Below are 12,851 nucleotides of genomic sequence, written 5' to 3' on the forward strand. Positions count from 1 at the left end.
CTTCTTTAAAGAGGATTTGAAAAATCTCTGCCTCTTAAGCCCTGCCTGGACACAAAGTTGTTAGCTCTTTGCTGATTTGACTGCCTGGACTGAGTCTCCTCCTATCACCACTATTTAGAACTTCTCTCCCATAAACCACTGATTAAAGTCATGCTGGATTTAGGATAACCTCCTTAAAATGAGTGTGGTATAAATATGCATGCCTGAAGACAGGAAAGCTTGAAAAATATGTCTTGAAGTTTATTCCAGCTTCAAAAACCTTTGTTAAATGTTATTGGTCTTCTCAGACATAGCTTACTATAAAAATATACTATGCTAAAAAGTAACACGGAAGCAAAGAAATGTCTAAAACCTCTGACAATAACAATCAACAGGATAAATATTTTAGGAAACTGTTTCCAACTGTTATTCTTTGATCACTACTGAGTAACTAACATTCAGGAATAGACAGAAAAGGTTTTTGGCAATTGAGCTCTTGAACAAAGAAAGCTGATGGATTTCTCAGTGGGGAAATCAGAGACACATCGTTGGCTCCTTTTTAGATCTTGTAAGTACATTAATGAGTCTTGTTCTCTGGTTCTTATGAATATAAAACTCTCATTGACTTGCATGCCCTTCAGTTTTCCTAGACTGCTGTTGGAGCTTTGCCTGGGAAGGGACCCAGAACAGTACTCCTGTGCTGTAGGTCCTTAGGGGTAAGTGGCCCTGGAGTGTACACAGGATCATGTCTTTCTTTTTGTCCCTCAAACATGTTATATTTTCATAAATTATAAATATATGTAAAATTATGATATATGTGTTACTTTTCAGTATTTTTTCAACTTTTACTGGGGTATTTCTACTACAGGACAAATGCTTGCTTTCTAGAGGAGTCGTGCCTCTAAACTAGCAAAGAGAACAAAGGCATTTTGACTTGTGAAAGATAGATATTTCCCTACATGTACTATTAGAGGTTGTAAAAGCTAAAATCAATTTCACTAATTCCTTGATGGCCATGTATCCAAGTCCTGGCCAGTGAAAGAGTTCTGCTGCTTCTTCCTCTTCCTCTGTGCCTGAATATTCTGCACTATGCATGGAATGACAGCAGCCATATTGAATATGCTAGAACAGGAGGAAAGGATACTTGTTCCTTGATGGCATCATTGAGCAGGTAATGATAGCTTAAATTTTGTCTGGAAATTTGTCTTTTTAATAGGTGCTAGAGACTGAATTTTTGTGTCCCCCCCAAAAACTTTCATCTGTCGAAACCTAATTCCCAATGTGATGGTTCTTGGACGTGGAGACTTTTGGAAGGTGACTAGGTCTTAATGACACAGCCCTCATGAGTAGTATCCTTATTAAAAATAGAGACTCCAGAGAACTTTCTTGCCCTGTCATATGAGGACATAGTGTAAAGATGGCTGTGAACCAGGAAGCAGATCCTTACCAGACACCAAATCTGCCAGCATCTAGATCTTGGACTTCCCAGCCTCCATAACTGCGAGAAATAAATTTCAGTTTATAAGCCACACTATCTGTGGTATTCTGATATAGCAGCCTGAATGGACTAAAGCAATAGCTGCAGAACATCGTCCATACGTGGAAACATGGACTGGAAATAGAAATTAATGGAAAATCATGGTTTACAAAGGCCAAGCCCTTCATTTGAGTGCTGTATTCTGAAAGTACATGGCAGGCTTTTGGAAAAGTGATGTAATCTTTACAGACCTGTAAGATGAGTTTACCAAACTTTACAATGTACCCTTGACAGTATATATTTGAGGGAAAATTATTTCATACTGGACAAAAGGCTTGTCTTGCTCCCCTATTTACTCTGCTTTCTAACACAATATGCAAATTTAACATTTCAGAAAAATTTTAGGAAGAAGGAATATTTTTATAGAACTATTCCAGAAAAGATAAAGGGTATGTGTGTGTGTGTATTCTCAAAGTTAGCACAAAAATGAGATCATATTAAATACATTAGTGTATATACCTAGAGTATAACTGCTATATAGACAAATGTCTCTTTCTTTATAGAAATTTAGGTTATGGAGTCTGCTCATCACATAGGCCAGTCAGCAGAGATTCCCTAAGCTATTTAAGCAGATCAGTTGGAGAGGATCAGATTGATCAGGGTTTCCCTGCTCTGCCTGAATTATTTCCTGCTGGGGGATCACCTCTCATTACTAGCTGCTTAAAGAGCAGAGGTTTACAGTAAAAGAAATTGATAATTTAATGAGGGGGGAGTGAGGCACTGGGTGGAAAAATCTCAACTGCTAATACACCTCAAGCAAACTTTTTGCATCTAAAAATGTCATTGTATATATAAAATATTAAGTGACTACTTCTGGGTGTACACAGGCACACATGCACACACACATACAAAGATAACAAGTGAAATAAGAACGACTAGGGAGAGGATTCTGTTCGTCTGGCCTTTTGTAAGTCAAGGCAGGAGCCTGTGAATTAGTATTGACACAGAGAACAAGCACTTGTACTCTTGTGGGTTAAAGTTCCAATGGGCACTAATGAGCATACCTTCTAGCACGTCCTCATTAGACGCCAATTCTTTTCTTCCATTTCCTGAACAGTTTCCATTACAAACTCCATGTTCAATTAATATTAAAATATTCAAAAATCATTATTTTCAGGAAAAGTCAGCAAACTGCATCGTCTTCAGTATTTTCAATAATACATTGCACAGTGACCTTCCTTCACAAATAATTCATTTACCAACTAAAATGCCACATTCTGAAACGAGATATGTAATCTTAAGAAATCTGCCACAAAGACATTGCAAACAAGAGGAAGCTTTCCCAAAAACTGTCCCAGTTACTGTCCATGAGATATACTTTCTGAGCCAGTGCAAAAGGAAGCTTGAGTTAAATAAAGACTTTCTCATCCAGCCTCAAAAATAATAAGTCATGACAATTTCAATTATGGATCGTGAAAACAACTAACACATACAGAGCACCATAGAATTGAAAACAGGCTTGCACATACATTTCTCCCTATGAAATATCATTATTGTTAGTAATTGTTTTGCCAGCTAGCTACAAAACAGGGTTCCTCAGGGTGTTTTATTACTTTTCAAGCTAAAGAAATAATGATTTGTGACAATTAGTCAGATGTCAAGCTGCAGGAGATAACAGGAGATTTTGCGGAATTTTCAGTTTCATTGTTAAAAGGAAATGGAACCCCTTACTCGAGGTCCAGGCAGCTCTTTTAAACCTCTTCATCAGTGTCAGTGAAAGTCACCTTTAAAGGTATCTAAACATCAATAAAGCTACAGAACTTTTTTTTACACCCCAATTTAAGTCATCTTAACTAAATTAGGAGCTGGTTAAAATTTTCCCAAGGATTTTTAGACTTGTCAAAGTGGAGGAATTGCCAGCATTTTGACAGGTTTAAATCTTAACAATTTTACAGATAAAAAATTAAAAGGCAGTTTTCAAGCCCTCCAGGATTAAATGAATTCTAGATCCACTTTGGTGGGTATGAGGTTGGGGGTGGTAGGGGGTGGTTTACCAGGTGGAGAAAATGCAGAGCCAAGAAGATAAGTAGAAGAGTGATTGGCCAAAGGGGATCCTTAAGATTTGCTTTTAAGATTAGATTTCCAACCTCTGCCCTCAGAGCCATTCCAGAAGAGAACTTGAGTATTTACTCCAATTTTTTTCTACTTCAGTGTTTTGCTTCTTGTGTAGGAAAAAAATAAAAATAGAGACAAAAAACAATAATATTAATCCCAAAAAACAACAGAATCAACCTACTTTATCTTGTAAAAATGTTCTCATTTTCATTGTTTTGTTCCCACAAAAGCAATCCTTGTCAACTCTCTTTTTATTTGTTTCCCTTGAATTAAAATGAAGTAACCTCTATCTCCTCGGAGGACTATATGGTTAATCAAAAGCAAAGGAGAACACATTGAATTATGGGATTGATATTCTAAATTTTTATGACTACTGACCTGATAGTCAAGAAGTGATTATTTAGACTTTCAGCAAAAGTTTTTTGAGTGTCTACTATGGGTCAAGCATTATTTCTAGACCTTTTAGATTACAACAGTGAATAAGGCAAACAAAAATTCTGTTCCTTGTGGAAATTACATTTTAGGGCCACTTATCATAAGTAACATGCAGAGTGTTCTTGTGAAAACTAGGAGTTTCTCTGTAAAACACAAAGGAAAAAATAGTAGCTGATTTCCACCATCAAATCTTCAGTAAAAAAATCATTTATTGTAGCTTTTGGCTTTTTTATTATAATTTTTTTTAAATTTAAGTAAGCACTTATTTCATATTTGTAAATTAAACATTATATATCTTTAGCCTTAATGCATTCAGAGAAAGCTATTTAAAAATACATTTATAGGGCTTCCCTGGTGGCACAGTGGTTGGGAGTCTGCCTGCCGGTGAGGGGGACACAGGTTTCTGCCCCGGTCTGGGAGGATCCCGCGTGCCATGGAGCGGCTGGGCCCGTGAGCCGTGGCCGCTGAGCCTGCGCATCCGGAGCCTGTGCTCCGCAACGGGGTAGGCCACAGCAGTGAGAGGCCCGCGTACCACACACACAAAAAATACATTTATAGGGACTTCCCTGATGGCACAGTGGATAAGGCTCTGTGCTCCCTATGCAGGAGTCCGGGTTCAATCCCTGGTCAGGGAACTAGATCCCACGTGCATGCCACAACTAAGAGTTCACATGCTGCAACTAAGGAGCCCTAGAGCCGCAACTAAGACCCAGCATAACCAACATAAATAAATAAATTAAAAAAAAATACATTTATATTCAGTAATTTCAGTAGTAGCATCAATAGTTTCAAATCCTTGAAGACAAAATATATAAATGAATAGGTACCAATTCTTAGAGGCAATATTTTCTCACTAACCTGAGAAATTTTTTTCAAAAAAAAAAAGGTTGAGAAAGAAGTTTCCTTAATGTCTTCTAGATTATATGCATACACACACACCACACACACACATATATACTGTTATATTCTAACAATGACTATAAAAATGATCATTTGATGCTTATAGTTCAAGTACAGTATTTTGAAATACAAATTCTTATAGCTATTGTTAGAAGTTATCATAGCAGAAGCATGGTGGGTAGAAGCTTTCAAAATCTGCTAGTTGAGGACTATAATAGAAAGATCCAGAGAATTCTCTAGAGTGATCTTAATACCTGTCACATCTGAAAGAATATTTGTTAAAGTATTGTGTTTAGGTAGGCTAAGTTAAAAATATTCTAGATCAAGAACGTTGGAAATGCAATGAACTAAATGCAAACTTGAGTGTCAAGAGCCCATGTTTATATTTGCTCTAGTACTGCCAAGAAATAAATGTCTGTCCCAGGGCAGACTGCAGAAAGAACCACCTGGAAATAGCATCATGAATTTCTTAAAAAAATAATGTGCTGATAAATCTTTTAGTTTTGGCATCATGGGAATTTTTTTTAACAAAATATTCACTCTTAAGTCGAGGCAATTAAGATTGACAAGAGAGTCATGAAGAACCTAGGGGTAAGGCAGGAATAAAGACGCAGACCTCCTAGAGAACGGACTTGAGGTTATGGGGAGGGGGAAGGGTGAGCTGTGACGGGGCGAGAGAGAGTCATGGACATATACACACTAACAAACGTAGTAAGGTAGATAGCTAGAGGGAAACAGCCGCATGGCACAGGGATATTGGCTCGGTGCTCTGTGACAGCCTGGAGGGGTGGGATAGGGAGGGTGGGAGGGAGGGAGACGCAAGAGGGAAGAGATACGGGAACTTATGTATATGTATAACTGATTCACTTTGTTATAAAGCAGAAACTAACACACCATTGTAAAGTAATTATACCCCAATAAAGATGTTAATAAAAAAATAAAAAAAAAAAAAAAAAAAAAAAAAAAAAAAAAAAGATTGACAAGAGAAAACTAATGAAATTATTAGATCTGCATCCTTTTTTTGTTTTTCTGTAGTAATAATTGACTTCGAACCCAGAAGAAATACTCTAGTTTCCAACTCCTATCACACTTTAAATGACCTCATGATTTCCTACACATTAAATGAAATCTCTGCATTAGCTTCTATAAAGCCAGAAGCCCAGGAGCAATGTGAGGATGGGGGAGGGTGGAGCTGTCTGAAACCCAGTCTGTTACTGTGATATACATCCTAGCTTGGCTTAATGTCTGCTCTTTTCAGTTCATACCAAAACAGATGGAGAAAGAAAGGGGGAAAATTATTATATGTATGTCTAGAATTTTAATAGCTAAGAAAACTCAGAATTTTAGCGTAATCATTATTATCAAGTGAACATATATAGAGTAAAATAACAGCTTTGCTTAATGCCACATAAACAAAAAATATGTTAACACACTTACAAAAGCCCCAAGTCAAAAACATGGTTACTTGATTTATTTAATGATTTGTAAGTGTCTAGATTTTAAATGAAGATACATTATGATTAGATCCCTATCTTTAGTGAGCTCAAAATCTAGTAGGAGAGAGAAACATATAATCACTGTATTAAAAATGCTATAAATATGGGAACCTACTTTAAGGTACTCTACCTAAATAGCAGTTACAGGATTGGGGAAGAGAAAAAAGGATTAGAGTATGAATAGGTGTTCTATGTTGATAAGGGAGAAATGGGCATTCCAGATGATGGACATAAAATGTACAAGGGCAAAGGAAAAAGAAAATTTTTTTCAGAAAAATGTCAGTAGTTCAGTGCAGTTTAATCAGAGGTTATGAATTGGGGAATTGTTGGAAAACCATTCTAGGTCCATGCAGTAGAGCCTCTTGTATCCAGAAGAGAAACTCAAACACTTCTACAAGGGATAATATGCTCATTATGGGTCTTAAGCAAGGGTAAACCTGATGTACTTTTTTAAAAAAATCACACAGAGAAATAGGGAAATGGAAAAAAAACATAGTGTTTAACCCATGGGTTCAAAATTAGATTTTGCCATTTTGTTATAGAATCTCTTTAGAGATCCCAGTTTTACCTTCTGGGGATAAAAAATTACTTTATAGGATTAGTGTGAGGATTAAATGAGATGTTTACATAAAGTATCTGGCAGATGGATATATGGGGTAGATAAGGAAAGATATTTAAGATAAAGATATATTTATGGACATTAGTTGGATATAGGTGGTAGTTGAAGTCCACACAAAGAACGAAGAAACATGCCTGAGTGGGGCACATACTGTCTCCAATACCCAAGAATCCAACAAAGTAATGGCTTCCTTTTTGATCGAGGGGACCTGAAGGGACAGTAGTCTTTCTTTGACTGACACAGAGATTGAGTGTTGTGAGTCTACTCATAAAGCCCCAACAAACTTTACTTGGTGGGTAGGTCCCTGAACTTTATTCTGGGTATTTCTGTTTTTAAATTACTCAAATTAAGAACTCAGTCTTAAAATAACAGAATATTCCCAATAACATGCATAGTCATATAAACATTGGGATTTAGTTACAAAAATATCATCACAGTTCCAGAAAAAGTAACTATATTTATTTCTGGTTTAAAGTGTGCAATAAAAAGGTAATATAGTATTTTAAAAAAGGGCTGTTCTTCTAATTATCAATACACAAGTTAGCCAGGTTTCAACCTAGCTCTCTCTGGATCCCAGGCTCAGAATCTTTTCCTTATGTGACACAGCCTTACTGTTCAAAAGAAAAAAAAAAGTAAAACAGGACTGCAGGAAGAAAATGGGAAAGGTCAAACACCAGGGGGATTTCAGAAAGTAGTTGAGGAAAAGGCAGTGAAAAACAGGTTAGGAAGGCACAAACAAGAGGCAAGAAGGAAAACAGAAGAGGGAGCTTGAGCAAGGAAGGAGCCAGGTGTCATGTGCCTCCAAAGAAATGCATTTTCCAAAATTCTTAATGGTGAAAAGAAAGGTGTTAGGGCTTCCCTGGTGGCTCAGTGGTTGAGAGTCCGCCTGCCGATGCAGGGGACACGGGTTCGTGCCCCGGTCCGGGAAGATCCCACATGCCTCGGAGCGGCTGGGCCCGTGAGCCATGGCCGCTGAGCCTGTGCTCCGCAACGGGAGAGGCCACAACAGTGAGAGGCCCATGTACCGCAAAAAAAAAAAAAAAAAAAAGAAAGAAAGGTGTTAGGCAAAACATATAAAGAACAAATGGAGAGAAATACTTAAAGGGAAAAAGTTAAAGGGCTCATTAAAAATTGAAGCAAAACCTATTAGAGGAGAGACAGAGAGAGGGAGAAAGACAGGGAAAGCAATTAAGCAGGCAACTGAAAGATAAATCAGACTCAAAAGAAGTAAGTTAATGGAAACCAATTTTAAAAAATTAAAATGACTTCTGTATTTCAAACCAACTCAAAACCACATATAACCAACACACACACACATACACACACAGCAGCACATACCTACACTCTCATTCTACAATTTTAGAAGTTATTGTGAAATAATTTGAAATTTTATTGTGAATTCCAAGTAGTCAGGGGTCTTTGTATAATGTTTAAATGAGAGAAGAATCACATTTTCTAGCTAGAACTAACTCTTTCGATAGATGTAATAAATCCAGTAATTAAAGGGATATCTATTGTTTTATATTATTAAAGTGGTCATTTTAAGGTCCTAAAGTGATGATCCTACATACCTAAATATAAAGGACTATGTTTCTGCACATTTTAGAAAGGTAAGATATTGGCCAGCTGCATTCTTTTCCTTTGGATCTATGATTTGCTGATTCTTGTGACTTGTCACTGAGGGCCACACTGGCTTTTATTCTCTCCACAAGATACTTCCTGACTTCGTGAAGTTTGCCATATGTTTATGTGAAGAAAACACTTGCGTGGGCTGAAATGTTTCTTAAATGAATATAGGACTTATTAAGAGGTCTGTGGACATTGTTTTAAATTATACACAACATTTTTAAAATATTAATTCAGGTTCTTTGCTTTAATGTGCAATGTCATAAGGGCTATGACGTTCACATGCTGAGTATTACACTGTCTTTTCTTGTCCCATTAGACCTTGAATATTTACTATATTCCTGACATTACTATATTCCTATACCTTTCAAAGGCTAACAGTTTTTATCTGTCTGTGTTACTAGTTTACTCTCAAAATTTAGATTTGCCTGTTGAAAAAGTGGAGAATAATTTCTTAGAAATAAAATCCAGAATCTTCCCTTTCTTAAAAATGTGTCTTTCATGCAACATCCAATTGTAAATATTTGAGCAGCTTCTAAGTTTTATATTCTGTGTTAGGTATGGAGAATATGAGGTTGAGCAAGGGACACATGCTTCATTCACAAAGATTACAGAGTAGTTGGACATAGAATAATTAATAATGCCATATTTTATGAGTACATAAATTAGAGGAAGTATAAGGTTCAATGCAAGTTCATGTCAGGGACATCTATGCTAGACTTGGAAAGTTAAAATTTCCCCAAAAGTTGTGACCTCAAAGTTGAAACAGTCGAGTTGGATAGATCTTAGCTAGATAAAGAACATAATGTGAGGTTGGTTGGATAGGCATATCCCAGGGGTGCAAAGAAACTGATAATAATTCATTATGATTGCATCATAGATTGCAAGTGATGAGAGAAGAATCTGGAAAGGCAAGCAAATACCAGATTACAAAGGGTCTAGTAAAGCATGCTTAGGACTTTGAACCATAGAGCAATAGGTGTCTCTCAATTAAACAGGTCTGATTTGATGGGTTTTCAACTTACACATTCTCACAGGGATGTGGGCTTAAAGGGGACCCATGCTTGGTTTAAAGCTCTGATATTTCCACCTTGAAAGTCTTAATAATTTTTCAACAAGATGCCCTGCATTTTTATTTTGTACTCTTTCCCACAATTATATAGCTCATCCTACAGTTGGGATTATATTTGGCTTCATGTAACGAAAAACCAAGTATGTGAATAAATAAGATAAAGGTTTGTTTCTTTCACGTAAAAAAGATTGAAAGTAAGCAAGCCAGGACTGGCGTGACTATTCCATAGACATAAAGGATTCAGCTTGCATTTTTGTAGCCCATCCACAGTCCTTAGTACATTATATGGCTTCTATCCTCATAGCCTCATAGTCCAAAATGGCTGCTGAAGTTCCAATATCATAGCTATCTTCCAGGTACAAAAAGGAAGAATGGCAAAAGTGCACACCTCCTTTCTGAGCCTATACTCTTTAAGGAGCTACCCTGAATACAATTGTGGTTCTGTTTTTAAGGAAGAAGAAGGAAATGAATATTATGTAGTCAATTAAGAAACTGTCATACTGGAAGTCATAGAATGCTTTCAGAAGGGGAATGCCAAGATCTGATTTGCATTTTATAAAAATCATCCTGGCAGAAGTGTGGAGGAAGTTGAACTCAGAGACAGAACTGCTAGGCTGATAACATAATCTTGCCCTGAGTTGATGGTGGACTGAAAGAAATGTGGCAACACGGGTAGAAAGAAGTGGAAAGTTCACCAACCAGCTAGGACTAGAATACACAGGATTTGGTTTTTGAAAGTGCAGAGCAAAGAAGAAGAAGAAATTGAGCTGAAGCTCAGGTTCTCTTTGGGTAGTTCTTAGTGCCATTCAATGAAATAGAGAACAAAACAGGTCAGGGGATCAGGTCAATTTTTAAAGATCTGTGGTAAATTTAAGTGACAGTATTTAGGATTTGGCTGAATCTGTAGCCTGGAGCTCAGGGCAGGTTGGGAACTAGAGACAGGTTTAAGGCATCATCATAGAAGCAGTACTGAAATGGGAGCAGTTAGTTGAGTTCCCTCACGGAGGCCTAGCCTAAGAAGAGGAATTGAGAAAACACATAGGGGATATAGCCATAAATTCATTTAAAGTGCTTGATGCAGCTTATGAGAAAAAAAGTTTAAATTTTAATTGACCAGAAAGAGAAGACTGTATCATACCTAAAGTTGAAAAAGGAATCAGTCACAGTAAATAAAGATCTTTAGTCCAGTGCCATCATTGCACAGAGGAGAAATCAAGTGCCGTGCAGAGCCCACCTACATGTCATTTCCTCTGTCTGGAAGGCCACTGCTCCAACTCCTGAATAACTCCTATTCTTCTCATACTTCAAAAACTAATTTATATGTGACAGATGATGTCAGAGTCACTCGGGCTATTGTGGTGAGCCAGTAGACAAGGTCCTGCCTTTATGGACTTCACAGGAGAAAACCGTTTCTGACAGTCATTATCACTGTGTTGTGACTAAAGGGGAAGTGCATGGGTTTCTCTAATCTCTGTGAAGAGAAAGACATAACGTCCCTTCCCTTCAGTTACCTCTCTGCCGTGTCCCATTATAGCAGTTATAACATTGTGCTATATACATCTTTATTTGTGTGTCTTCTTGTATTTTGTGTGCGTGCACATCCAGATTGATGCTTCCAGAGCATGAATCATAGTACATTCCTCCTCTGCTCAAAATACCTCACTCATAGTAAAAGGCAAAGTCCTTAAAATAAGCTACAGCACCTGTCCCTTGTTACCACTCTGACCTCATCTCCTACTTCTCTCTCCTTTGTTTAAACTAATCCATTTACACTGGCCTTTTACATTAAACACATACCAAAAGCTTGGCCTGATCTACCTTAACCTTTTTTTCTAGCAGTTCCCTCTGCTTAGAACTCTCTTTCTCCAGACATCTGCTTGGTTAATGCCCTCATTTCCTTCAGATCTTTTCAAAGTCTTAACGTTCTCAGTGTGGATTTCCTGACTAGCCTGTTTAATACTGTGCACTTCCCTTTCTCCCCACATTTTAATACCTGTTAACCTACTGTAATTTTTCTAAAGCACTTTTTACCATGTAATAAACTGTGCACTTTACTTATTTATTATTGTTGTTGTTCCTTGCCTATCTACCCCTCTACCCACTAAAATATGAGTCCCATATGGACAGGAATAGTTACTTCTTTTGTCACCCTTGTATCCTAAGCACGTAGAACAGTGGCTGGCACCTAATCGTTAGTTGCTCAATAAATATGTATTGAATGATAGGGGGTCGTCCAAATGTACTGAGAGCTCCTTGAGAACAGACAGCATATTTACTTGTCTTTTTATCCAGAGCATCTGCTGCAGTTCCTGGTATCTATAAGCCTCTCAAAACAATACTTGCAGAATAAACGAATGAATGAATGATTATAGCTTTAGCTCACAGCAGTTTTACCATATGTATATAGGTACTTGGAATATATGAACATTTTATTTGACATTTTTTAAAATGTCAGGAGTCAGGATGAAAAAATATCAGGGTTCTAATTTGTATATCATCAAAAGATGGGAAAAAGTTTCTTTAAGGATATAATGCCATTTCTTCAATGAAGACAGTTTGAATATTGAAAAGGGATATCAACTAAATCTAGAATAGAGTAAAAAGTAAATAAAAGTTTATTGTAGTGCCCATGCTATACACTGCCCAGAATTTATTCATCTTATAACTAGAAGTTTGTACCCTTTGACCAACATCACCTCATTTCTGCCACCCCCTAGGCCCTGGCAACCACCATTTTACTATCTATATGTATGAGTTTGGCTTTCTTTCCACATATAAGTGAGATTATACACTATTAGTCTTTCTCCATCTGACTTATCTTACTTAACATAATGCCTTCAAGGTCCATCCATTTTGTTGCAAATGGCAGGATTTCCTTCTGTCTCATGGCTGAATAATATTCCATTGTGTATGTGTGTGTGAGAGTGTGTGTGTGTGTGTGTGTGTGTGTGTGTGTGTGTGTGTATATCTCCATTCATCTGTAGACAGGCACTTTAGTTTTTTCCCATTTCTTGGCTATTGTGAATAATGCTGCAATGAACATGGGAGTGCAGATGTCTCTTCAAGATCTTGGTTTCATTTCCTTTGGATATACCCAGAAGTGGGATTGCTGGATGATATAGTAGTTGTTTT

At 37.1% G+C, this 12,851-nt stretch overlaps 1 long non-coding RNA gene across 1 annotated transcript in view; it reads left to right on the top strand.

Moving 5' to 3' along the window:
* Positions 1-12,851, top strand: part of LOC307185944 — a 212,222-nt gene that overhangs the window by 151,486 nt on the left and 47,885 nt on the right. The window lies entirely within an intron of this gene.

Source organism: Stenella coeruleoalba (genome assembly GCF_951394435.1).
Source record: "Stenella coeruleoalba genome assembly, chromosome: 4".
NCBI classification, from domain to species: Eukaryota; Metazoa; Chordata; class Mammalia; order Artiodactyla; family Delphinidae; genus Stenella; species Stenella coeruleoalba.